This window comes from Apium graveolens, chromosome 7, assembly GCF_009905375.1.
Source record: "Apium graveolens cultivar Ventura chromosome 7, ASM990537v1, whole genome shotgun sequence".
In the NCBI taxonomy this organism is placed as follows: domain Eukaryota; kingdom Viridiplantae; phylum Streptophyta; class Magnoliopsida; order Apiales; family Apiaceae; genus Apium; species Apium graveolens.
In genome coordinates this window covers 261,655,372-261,667,140 of record NC_133653.1, presented here as the reverse complement: position 1 = coordinate 261,667,140, position 11,769 = coordinate 261,655,372, and the positions used below count along the sequence as shown (strand labels likewise).

At 32.1% G+C, this 11,769-nt stretch overlaps 1 long non-coding RNA gene across 1 annotated transcript; it reads left to right on the top strand.

Moving 5' to 3' along the window:
- Nucleotides 1–7,458: 7,458 nt before the first annotated feature.
- LOC141671143 (uncharacterized) lies at nt 7,459–10,551 on the top strand. The gene is made up of 4 exons (XR_012554966.1): nt 7,459–7,691; nt 8,239–8,308; nt 10,127–10,253; nt 10,397–10,551. It is a non-coding gene; the product is annotated as an uncharacterized LOC141671143 (long non-coding RNA).
- Nucleotides 10,552–11,769: the final 1,218 nt, after the last annotated feature.

Sequence of the window (11,769 nt, the reverse complement as noted above, 5' to 3'; positions counted from 1 at the left end):
GTGATGTGGCTCAAATGCCATAATCAAGGGTTTGATTTTTTTTTAAGCATGTTAAGTGTTAGATATAAGGTTTGATTGAGATGGGTTTTTGATTAGTGACCGATTTAACACATTTGTTTGATTGATACCACTCAGATGAGTACTATTTGCTAGGGTTCTGAACAATATCTTCAAAAAACAATCTCACACAACTCAAATGATATAACTTTAGTATAAATAGACCGTAATAACTTGTTGACTCCATTATATAATAAAATTAAACAAAACTTGAAGAAGATAATATAATTATATGTTATCCTAATAAAATAAATAATGTAAATGTTGGGTTTTCACAACCTTTTATATTGCTTCCAAATAGGTTCCTAGGCCTTCTAAGTAGATATCTAGCTCTGCTACATGTATTCACCAATATATCTATCTATACTATACAATTATAGGCAGGACACCCTCTATTTGGTAGTTGGTTGGTTGTTTGGTATAGTTGTTTGGTACGGTAAATAACAACCGTCAGATCTAAAGACATATAGATGGGAACCGTTGGATATAATAATAAAATAATATTATATTAATATTTAAACTGTTCTCATAGGGTTCGAATTCCGTCAACAGCGTATTAAATTTAAGCTTTATATCTTTATTTTTAACAATTTCTACAGGTTCAAGGTTCAAGGTTCGAGTCCCGTAAATAACATATTATATATTATATTATTTATTTTTAGTCAAGTCTCAAATTATCATAAAACATATATTATTATAACGTATTATGTTCTTCAATTTATTTTTCAACTATTGAAAATTTATATTAATATATCAATAATTTTAAGATAAAACATATTATTAAAAATTACTCGAGTGTTAAAAGCAATCTGTGCATCGCACGGGTTAGAGACTAGTATATATATAAGAGTTACTCTAATAGAAACCAATTTTGGAATAGAAACTAGAAGTCAAATAATATTTTATTTTAAATTATTTTGAAATATATCACAAATGGTATGCAAATCGATCATTGAGAGATGAAGAAAAATACAGTGAAGTCGGATTTTAAAACAAATTACCGTTTGACGTGAAAAATCAAATTAAAAATGGAGAAAAAAGGCTGAGATTGTGTGTGGCAGGGTGTAGATTAGTTGGGTGTGGTGCTTTTAGGGGGCCATTAGGTTAGATTGATCTAATGACTTAGATTAGTTTCTAATTTCTATTTTAAGTTTAGCTTCTAATTGATCATTTGCCTATTATATATATGTGTGTGCTTACACTTATAAAATAACACTGATTTCCGATTGGTAACCCATGAACTCCCTAAAATGATACGACCAAGTTTTTTTGGAGTGAATATCACACGTGCGTGTAATAACCTCACACAGAACATATAATGTAATTTCTATATCAATAATTATAATCTTTTGGATCCTATATATAATAATATTAGCACTTCCTTATCAAATAATACAAATTTTTTCTAATATCGTAATCTGGTAATATTATAATAAAATAGATAATTTGTTTTAGAAAACTTCTAAATATTAGGCTCGCAGAGTCTTTTGTTTTGCTTCCAAATAGTTTCAAGAATTTTAGAAATATGTCTAGTATTAGTAGGAGTATACAGATGCTTTTGTTTTGCTTCCAAATAGTTTCAAGAATTTTAGAAATATGTCTAGTACTAGTAGGAGTATACGAGTCTATTGTTTTGCTTCCAAATAGTTTCTTCGAGACTTTACATATATGTCTAGTACTAGTAGGAGTATATTTATTACATATTTTGACGAATAAATGTGTCGACACTTACAAAATGAGGCGCATCTTGATGGAAAAGCTATGGACTCCCCAAAATGATACGACCAAGTTTTATGGGGTGAATATCATATATGACCATGTTAGTAATCTTTCGAACTAAAAAATGCAACCAAGGAGAAATTTATCAATAAACCATTTTTTAGCAATATCATTGACTTTATTGGTATAGGACATATGAAATACATGTAGCTTAACTTGTTTATTGCATAACCCCAAGATAATTTATCTTCAATCATCCATGGTGGATATACATAGTTTCTACCACTATATGTCTCTTTGAAAGAATATTTTGGTTGAGGAACATGACAATTAAATATTATGTCTAACAATAATATTGTGAGTACTTGATTGTTTTGTACATGGTACAAAAAACACTTCATTCCTTGAACTGATTACTTTAATATTTATCCTCTTCATATCATGCTTAACTATATGTGCAATATGGATAAAATACTTTATAAGAAACATCTACTTTTATTTTTAGTTTTCTTGTGGTCTCAATCCCCAATTCTTAACTTCTTATTTGTTGAGGTCTAAGTATAGGATTCTTGCTTAGCAAAAATAAATCCACGGGAGAAGAATTTATGATTATCCCTCCTAAACCCGAGCCTGTCGCTTAAATGCGGTTACCTTGGTTCACGTGGTTTGCAGGCTATTACGTGAACCCGTAGGGTTTATCCAGTGCGCACCCGAAGGGTAGCGACTGCGGGTTACCTAAGATAAAAAATAAAAATAAATTATAGGATGCTTGATAAGTGCTTGAAAAATTTTCGAATAACTTAATTTCGGCTGACAATAAGGTTTTTGGCAGGGTTGGAAAATATATTTTGGGAAGGTAACAACTTTTTCGGGAGAGGTAGTTACATGGGAATAAAGGTGAGGTAACTGTCAGCGAAGTAATGGATTCACCATTGATTATGTAGCAAAAATAGTGGCTCTGATACCAATTGACGGGGATGCTGATTTATAGAAAATATGATTTATGATATTAAAACTTTCGCAAGGTTTTTTTTCCATTTAAATCAATATTTTTTCTTAAAAATAAAATTTTAAAGAATTACAATAATAAAAAGCTCCAAATTGAATTTGAATAAATTAATTTAACTTTTACTTCAAAAGATGATTTTTAAAATCACAAGATGATAAGTAGCACCCTTGCCAACCGGTCCCGAGATGTTCACTGGCAGCTCTACTCAACTTATATTTGTAAATCACCTTTTTGTTGATTCTTAATTTTATATGAAACTTGTTGACAACTTTTTTTTAAGGAAAACGACAATGTTGTGGATGAAAATATTAAAAGTTTTACTTTTTACCTTTTTTGCGAATAAAGTTAGCGGGTGATTGAGAATGTGTTAACTCTGATAGTTGTTTAATATTGAAGATTTTTATCATTTAATTGTGGTAGCTTGTTAGTATCAAGAACTACAAATTGATTTAAAGTATTTTTTTTTTAATAATTATGATTAGAATCAAGGATTTCATATATAAAATGAAATGTAATCTTAATAATTTTTAGACTTTGATCAACTCTTTAAATTAAATTTTTCGCTAAAATGAATTGTTATCCAAACAATGTTCGTCGTGCATTAGGAAAATCCTTGGTTTAGTTGTTCAGCACCTGTTTTCACGCGAACCTTCTTTTTTGTTATTTTTTCCATGTTCAATTTTTAATCCTTTTTTGGCATTTAATAGCATAGACTTTCAAAACATAACTACATAAAATTCTAATACTGTTTAGGATACAGTTATATCTTTTACCTCTCACGAACTTTTAAATAATAAATTGACAAAGCAAGATGACCTCAAAATAATACCTAATAATACTGCATCCTCAATTGCACAAAAGTTAGTGTTCCTTTTTTCATTCCCTTCATTTCTACTCTTCCGCACAACAAAGTGAGTCGATTTTTTTGTGGCCATGTCTTCAAAATGTCTTTGGTGAGTAATGTTTCACTTTGTTTTATGTTCTTTTTGATATTCGATGACTTATTTCTGTGAATGGTGCCTGTTTGTTTATGTGACACCATAGAATTACGTTGAAATGTAAAGACTAGATCGTTTCTAAATTTCTACATATACAATTTTTTGATTTCAATCTTTTTATGTTTAGTCCTGAATTGATTATAATCTAAAAATACCTAATTGGTAGCATTTGTTTCGTTCGTAAGCGCTGTACGAAAATTGTTAATCCAACCTTGGCTACCAATATCCAAATTATGTTTCTTTATAAATTTATCTAGATCTATATAGAATATATATGGTAAAATATTTAAAAGGAACAAGTTAATATGGTTTGAGCATGTAGTCGACAATTGACATATATTACTTATATGATTATTGTTAAAATGCAATTAAATTGCTCCAAAAGTTTAACTGTCATGTAAATATATAATATTACAAAAACATAGCAAAAATAATTTTAACCCTGTGATTTGACAGGATTTTGCCCTCTTGATATATGAAAAACAATGAGATTAAGAAGGTAGTACGTTGAGGGAAATAATTAACGTGCCTATGTTGTTTTTGATGAATAATTACGAATCTTGTTTTTCGAATTTCTTGCCGAATTATTTTGTCTTATTGATTATTTTCTTACAAAAATATATAAAGTAACCTCTCTTTATCTTTGTAGTTTTTGCATATATGTGTATTAATTTAATAATAATAGCAATAATAATAATAATAATAACAATTTTAATTTATTTGTATTATTATATTAATATTAATATTTACTGCTACAGGTGTGATGCAAGAATCATTTCGTGGTTGTTAGGGCTAGAATTCAATATATAGTAGTGACAACCTCCTTACTAGTTACTAGTTTATCATGTATATTTTTATAGACATTTAATACGAACTACCAAAATATCAGTAACTGCAAAAATCTAACTCAAAATATAAGGTTTAGCTTGTTCTTTCAAGCTTGATCGGAGAATTCACTTTTTAATGTTCAGAGTTGGATACTAACATTATTAAGGTATCTGGTATTTACTTGGAGAAAGATTCTGAGCAGTATGAATGTTTTGTAAGCATATACATGTTTTGGAGTACCAAATCAGTATTGCTAATCTGAAACTCCAGGCTGGAAGATTAATTTGTGTATGTTTTCTTTTCAGCACATCAAGCGCCCTGTGTTCTGGATGCCAGAATTTGATGGGAAAAGGTTTAAACAATGGACCCCTAAATTTTGTTCCACGAAATTGTGCGAAGCGGTTGATCCAGTATCACCAGTTGCATCTTAGTGCTAATGTAAAACTTCTTTTTTTTGAGTTGGTCTTCATCAGCATAGGTCATATTTACTCATTGTATTCATGATTTTATTTATTACAGGCTAGCATAGCGTCCCAGAGGGAACTTGTTTCAGATTTTTTTGCACCCAGTGCCAAAAGGAGATGGTGCTTCTTACGATGCAAGAATCGCCCTAAACAGGCTGCTCCTTTTGCTCAGGTTGGTGCTATTAAATTTTACCTGTATATCGATTAAAGTAAAAATGGTAAAAGAAATTAAGAATTGTTATACATAACATTCGATGTTGACTGGACAACATTTTAGATTATTTGATAAATTTTGTTGCAAGTATATTTTGCAATATTCTTCTTGTGTGACTAGTTCATCTTAAAAAGGCACTCTCTGGCATATATATTTATTGACTAGTTATTCTTAAAAAAGCCTCTGGAAAATCTATATTGCTAATTATATTTTACCATGATTGTTGGAAGTGAAGTTCAAATGTTTACAATCCCGGACTCTTAAAATAGCTGTAATACGACATGTAATGAGTCTCACTACAGTTCTAACTAGGCGATCCTGTGTTGTTTATGTCTTTTGTCTTAATACATTATTTTTACTTCATTAACAGAGGGCGTGGCAGTGTCAAGTATGTAAGCACAAGCCAGGTTGTGGTTATGATATGTCATCTAATTTATTTCTCTGCTGTTTCAGATCTTTTTTCTTTTGTCCTGTGTTTCGACTTTTTATTCTTTGAGATGTTAAATTGGAAGATTCTACCTATATTTTGTTATATTATTCTATGATATATTAGTGTATCTAGAAGTTTATAACAGATTATTAGATGCTATCAGTTTTATGAATAGCCTGTTTTCCATTTGTATTTCATTTCTTGTTTACAAATTATTATAAACCTTAGCTCATTTTTTTCCAGCTACGTAATTTTTTTATTTGTGTACTTTCAGAAGTTACAGCTGAAACGCTGCCTGCACTATCCAAAATTGGTTTTGAAACTGGTATCCTGAAAGAGTTTTTCAGCTTTGACATGCCTAGCGAACACCAGACATTGTCTGGTGAAATTGTTGTTCATTCCTACAATGCAACGGTGGAGGCTGTGTATCAAAATTTGCGTGTAGTTCACGATGGTCAGCTTTGCGTTGTTTTTACTCCAGATCTTAAGGTTAGGCTTACAAATCTGATGGTAATATAATTTGTGGCAAGATTTTGCTGCAGTCAGGCTAAAACTTTTACAATTTAATGGGCTAGATCTCGTCGTGAGACTTTTGTATTCGCAATATTGAGCAATTTATATCTGGAAATACCTTGCTACCTCAGGTGATATACTATACTGACCGTACTTAATAACATCGTGCCTCAAAGTATATTGTTTTATGAGTGCACAATATATTTTTATATAATAAAAAAGGAAACTCTATTTTATCCTTTCCAGGTTGACAAGCTTCGGTTTTTGTCCTGCAAATATAAGCATGCTCCTGAAAATGATTCATCCTACTTGCAATCTAGTACATTATAAAGATATTATGATACGTAAGTATTCTTCATATTTCCTACAGTCATCATTGTATAGTTAGCTCAATCTACTTTATAGTGGTCATTCAGCCATCTTGGTCTTCTATGTTAATTATCAATAATTGTTATATATACATATATAATTGGATGTGAATTTAGGTACACAATCCAAATAAAGCAGAAATTTGGTCTATGCACCGAGCTTTTTTATTCTGTTACAATTGATTTTTTCAAAATATGTCGAGTCCGATACTTGGACACGTATCCAGGTCAGACACTTCTATTAAATTAGTAATAACATAGAGCTATGATGTGCCTATTAACCACCTTAACTTTAGTTGAACACCTGAAGTACTCAACCTAAACAAAGAAACACCTCAAGATATATAAATCGTTTATTTCTGGCAGGCTTGGAAACTCCCCCAGCCCCCGCCTCCCCCCCCAAAGGAAAAAAGAAGATCCACCTTTGAGCAAAGAACACAGTATCTTTATGTCACCTGGAATTAGATGGATTACATCCTTAGCTCCATTCTAAGGTTGATATGTAGTCAATAAGATCGTGCTATAAATGTTTAGTGCAATTTTTTCACAAAGTGACCGAACTTGCGAATTAGTGTAATAATGTGGCCTTTATATAAGCCAATACATAACAGACATATCTTTTCTCCTAAAAGCACTACAACTGTAATCCAAAAATTTTCTAAAGATTTGGTCAACAGCAATCAATTATTAAAATATATATTTGAATTAAATGACGTATCATAATTCTAACAAGTGTATTTTATATGGATGATGGCTTGTAAGAAAGGGACTCCATCATCATGAGAGCAGGACCTTACAATCTCTGACTACTTTGTCCAACCAAATGTTCTTTTCTGTAATTTTTGGTTTCACCGAGAAGTACAAAGCTCTATTCTTTCATGCTAACTAAAGTCCATCACAGGTGTCATGTATTTAAATACAGGAACAGTTGATGAAATCCATTTGCATGTATAGAAGAATTTCACACCAAACACTTTATCTGCCCTCAAATTTTCAGGTTAGCAGAAGAAGCTTACAAATTTGAAAGCGCCTTGAACTTGCCTCAAGTTACTGATGTAGGCTTTACAAGAAGATACGTGCGATATATGGAGGTATTATGATTTTTGGGATAATTAAGTTTTTACAAGAACTTTTTCTTTTTGCAGCTTATTTAACAAAAATACTTTTTTTGTACAAATAGTCTTTATATTTGTTTTCTGAAAACCCTCAATTATTTATCTGATCAAATCAATCTCGGCTCTTTATCTGAATTTATAAATGCATCAAATGAACAGACTGCAAAACTTGTGATGCTTTGAAGTACTATGTTCAGTTTACTTTAAAATATATAATCTATTCCAGTTTGTTTGCAATACTTCACTTTTGAAATCATGTTAATTTTTCTGCAGCACTTTGCATTAAAAAAAGTTTTATACGTTATAACTTGTGTGTTTATAACATAGTGGGTACCTAAATGTTATTGTGGTATTATCAAATAAATACAAAAAAATACCTCCGTAGGCTAAAGATTAAACTAAGAAACAACTGGCAAGGTCTTCTTAGTATGTATTGCTAAAATTGTTGCAAACATGTTGATGGTGAATTGGAGGAATGTATTTACATAATTGTTAATCCTTGTTATCTTTCTCCATTGTATAGATGTCAGAAGTGGTCAACTTAAGGTGGGACTTGATTGATCACAATCGTGGAGCAGGGATAAATTCAAGAAGTAAGTTTAATTCATTATTTATTTTTCTTTATCTTTTGTTACCTTGATTTTGAGGTTTCTTCTTCAGGTTTTGTTTTAAGCCTTCAAATTCTATTTATAATGAAAAACTGGACATATTTATCACGGAACTAAACTAATTCCTTAATCTGATTCAGTAGCTAGACGATAACTGTTGCAAGTCCGTTGTTCTATATTTGTGCCTATTGAGTATTGACATAGTTGACTGGGATGCACATGTGTATGGATCTGTAGATGGACTATAATGGAGTCAACAAGTTATTACGGTCTATTTATACTAAAGTTATATCATTTGAGTTGTGTGAGATTGTTTTTTGAAGATATTGTTCAGAAGCCTAGCAAATAGTACTCATCTGAGTGGTATCAATCAAACAAATGTGTTAAATCGATCACTAATCAAAAACCCATCTCAATCAAACCTTATATCTAACACTTAACATGCTTAAAAAAAAATCAAACCCTTGATTATGGCATTTGAGCCACATCACTAATATATAAACAAGTAACCTAAATGACAATCATTGAAAAGATACACATACAGATCAGGGGAGAAGCCGAGTTGTTATGCTTGCGTGCGACAAGTGATAAGCCTCCTCCCATAATTTCCTCATTGTTATCATCCATCTCTTCAAAATAAACTAGGGTAATTCTACACAAGTGTTTGTTCTAAAACTGAGAAAAACAAAATGCATTCAGATGATAACTCTTACAGAATGGAAATACAACATTTAATACTCAAACTAATTGCCAGGGACATGGCAAGAAAATAGCAACTACTACTTCTAATAATGGTTGTCGCAGTATCCAAAATGTTTAGATTAATATCCAACACACTTAACATACGTAAAAAAAAAAATCAAACCCTGAATATGGCATTTGAGCCACATCACTAATATATAAACAAGTAATCCTAAATGACAATCATAGAAAAGATATACATACAGATCAGGGGAGAAGCCGAGTTGTTATGCTTGCATGCGACAAGTGATAAGCCTCCTCCCATAATTTCCTCATTGTTATCATCCTTCTCTTCAAAACCTTTAGGCCCCGTCACCCTGATATAACATGATATATATAGGTTCATGATCATGGGTTGAGCAGACATAGAAGACAGAAGAATAGCGCATTCTGTGTATTACCTGGTTGTCGCAGTATCCAAAATGTTTATTCGATCCAGTCCACTGGTCAAGGATGTGTACAAAATAATTTTTCTTTATTAGAATCTGAATATTTGACAAAAATAAGAAAAATGAAAAAGCTTATTGTTCAAAAAATGAGAAGCAAACAATAAAGAAAGAAAAAGGAAGTAATTATTTTGGATATTATTGTTAATTTTTATTATAAGATTAAATGTAATACTTATTATTAATCAATAAAATACAATGTTTTCATTTTCCTTGTTCAAAACTAAAGTAAAAAACAATCCTCTGCATCCGGTTTTTAAAATTGTGAATCCCGCAACTAGTAGTGTCCAACACTTGTATTTGCTAAGGGTCCATTTGTTTATGAAGAATGATTCCTCCTGAACTGGACGAATTAAGATTTTACTATTCTGATTGTTTGGTTAAATTTTCATGTAGCTGGACGATTCTTATTTATCTGAACAATCACTGGACCAGTCACTGAAAAAAAATTAGCTGAACCATTCCCACGCTTCTTTCACCGATAACAATGTCTCCTCTCTCTTATTTTTAGCACTTAACACCCTCGCAAAAAAAAGTGATAATATGTGCAATCAAAATTCATTGTAGCCTCCTTGTGTGGTTATTACTTTACTAAGTTTCTGATGTGAATTCCTAGGGGTTTCCCCACCGACCCAGTGACACACCGACCACGCAACTCTTATTCTGTAGCCGAAAGGGAGCTAGGAGCATAAATAAGCTACTTAGAGCATACAAGACTCTGACAGCTACTTTGCAATAAATAGGTAGGGCACCTAGGTTCTTCTGATAGATAGCGACTTAAAGTATTTATCTGTCCAGGTTGAAGCGATTACGGCGGTTCTTTTGGGGGCCATATGGTTCACCCGGTAATTGACTTTCTTCTTTTATAACACATTTTATCTTTTAGCCTTAGGCTGAGCAGTCTACAAGATACAAGAAAGAAGGCAATGTCAATGCAGACAAGGTAAACCGGACTCGGCCACCTCATCTCGAGATCATTGGGATTAGAAAATCTCATAGGAGAGGGCGATCCAGGACCTAAAAAGGGGAGAGTTAGCCACTAAGGAAGAGTTATGAATCTATATCTGCTATCTACCCACTGCCTTGGACTTCGTCGAGCTACAGCTTAATCCCAGCAATAACTTGATTACATTTGTTCAGAATGAATAATCTCACCTAATGCTCTCTCCTGCACCTGCAGATGATACATATTATATTGATTTTAAACATTCAAAGTACTCATAATCAAAAGAAATTCAACCCTTCTTCTAAGTTGTCCTGCTTCCAAAGAAATGATGTGTCGGCTCAGAGATATTTTAACCGGGTAAAACTTCAACATATCTACTAATCTCTCTTTAACTTCTATGGGAGGTTCCAGATTGATATCAAATAAACTACATTGTAATATTACACACTGAACTAAAATTAGAAAATCACCACAACCATCACCTGGACTCAACTGCACTAGATTCCGATCCTCTAAAGAATGAAAGGCGCCACCAAATCCAAAATGCTTTACTGAGATTTGGGAATTCAGTACCGCCATGTCTGGAGAAACATCAGAATCCCACTCCGTAAACAATGTGTGGTAATGCTTACAAGGAAGAGTAAGGAGTACGTGTGGGTTCTTCTAGCACATCTGTGTCTAGCCTTCTTTCACACGTTCGTAGCCACGAGAGAACTGAACTCCTGAATCTAGGAGTAAAACCGAGAATTTAAAAAAACACCAAATACTGATGAAATATAAATGCCTAACAATTTTTTAGCTTTTGCGTGGTAAAATTTTTTTATAAATTACCCGTTCCTTTCGAAATGGACGAAATTTATTGTGAGAACACATGTTTACGTTAAATAATGATAACATGAATGATTTTGAAATATTCCCTTCGCTGACTTAATTAAGTGTTTCCATCCCCTTCTTTATTTTTTGAGCTGCTTTCTGAGTTCCAATTCAGAATAACAAACACGCCGGAAATGCCATGATGGCGCAAAAAAACATGTCATCGTTCTATTGGCACCGCCTACATATATCCCCTTAGCTAGTGTATATATCCGTGGAAAAGTACAACAAAAGAAATTTGTGTAGGAAAGCACAAACCAAAGAACGAGCGTCAAAATGCATATAAGCAAAGAACAGGCTTTAATATGCATACCAAAATGTGCAGCACAGCAGAACACAGCCACAGAACATATTATAAGTGAACTCAGAACCTTCAGCTTCATTTATATCACTTTTGGTGCTAGTAGTTTTTGAAATATTATGCTTAGCTAGGTCATGAT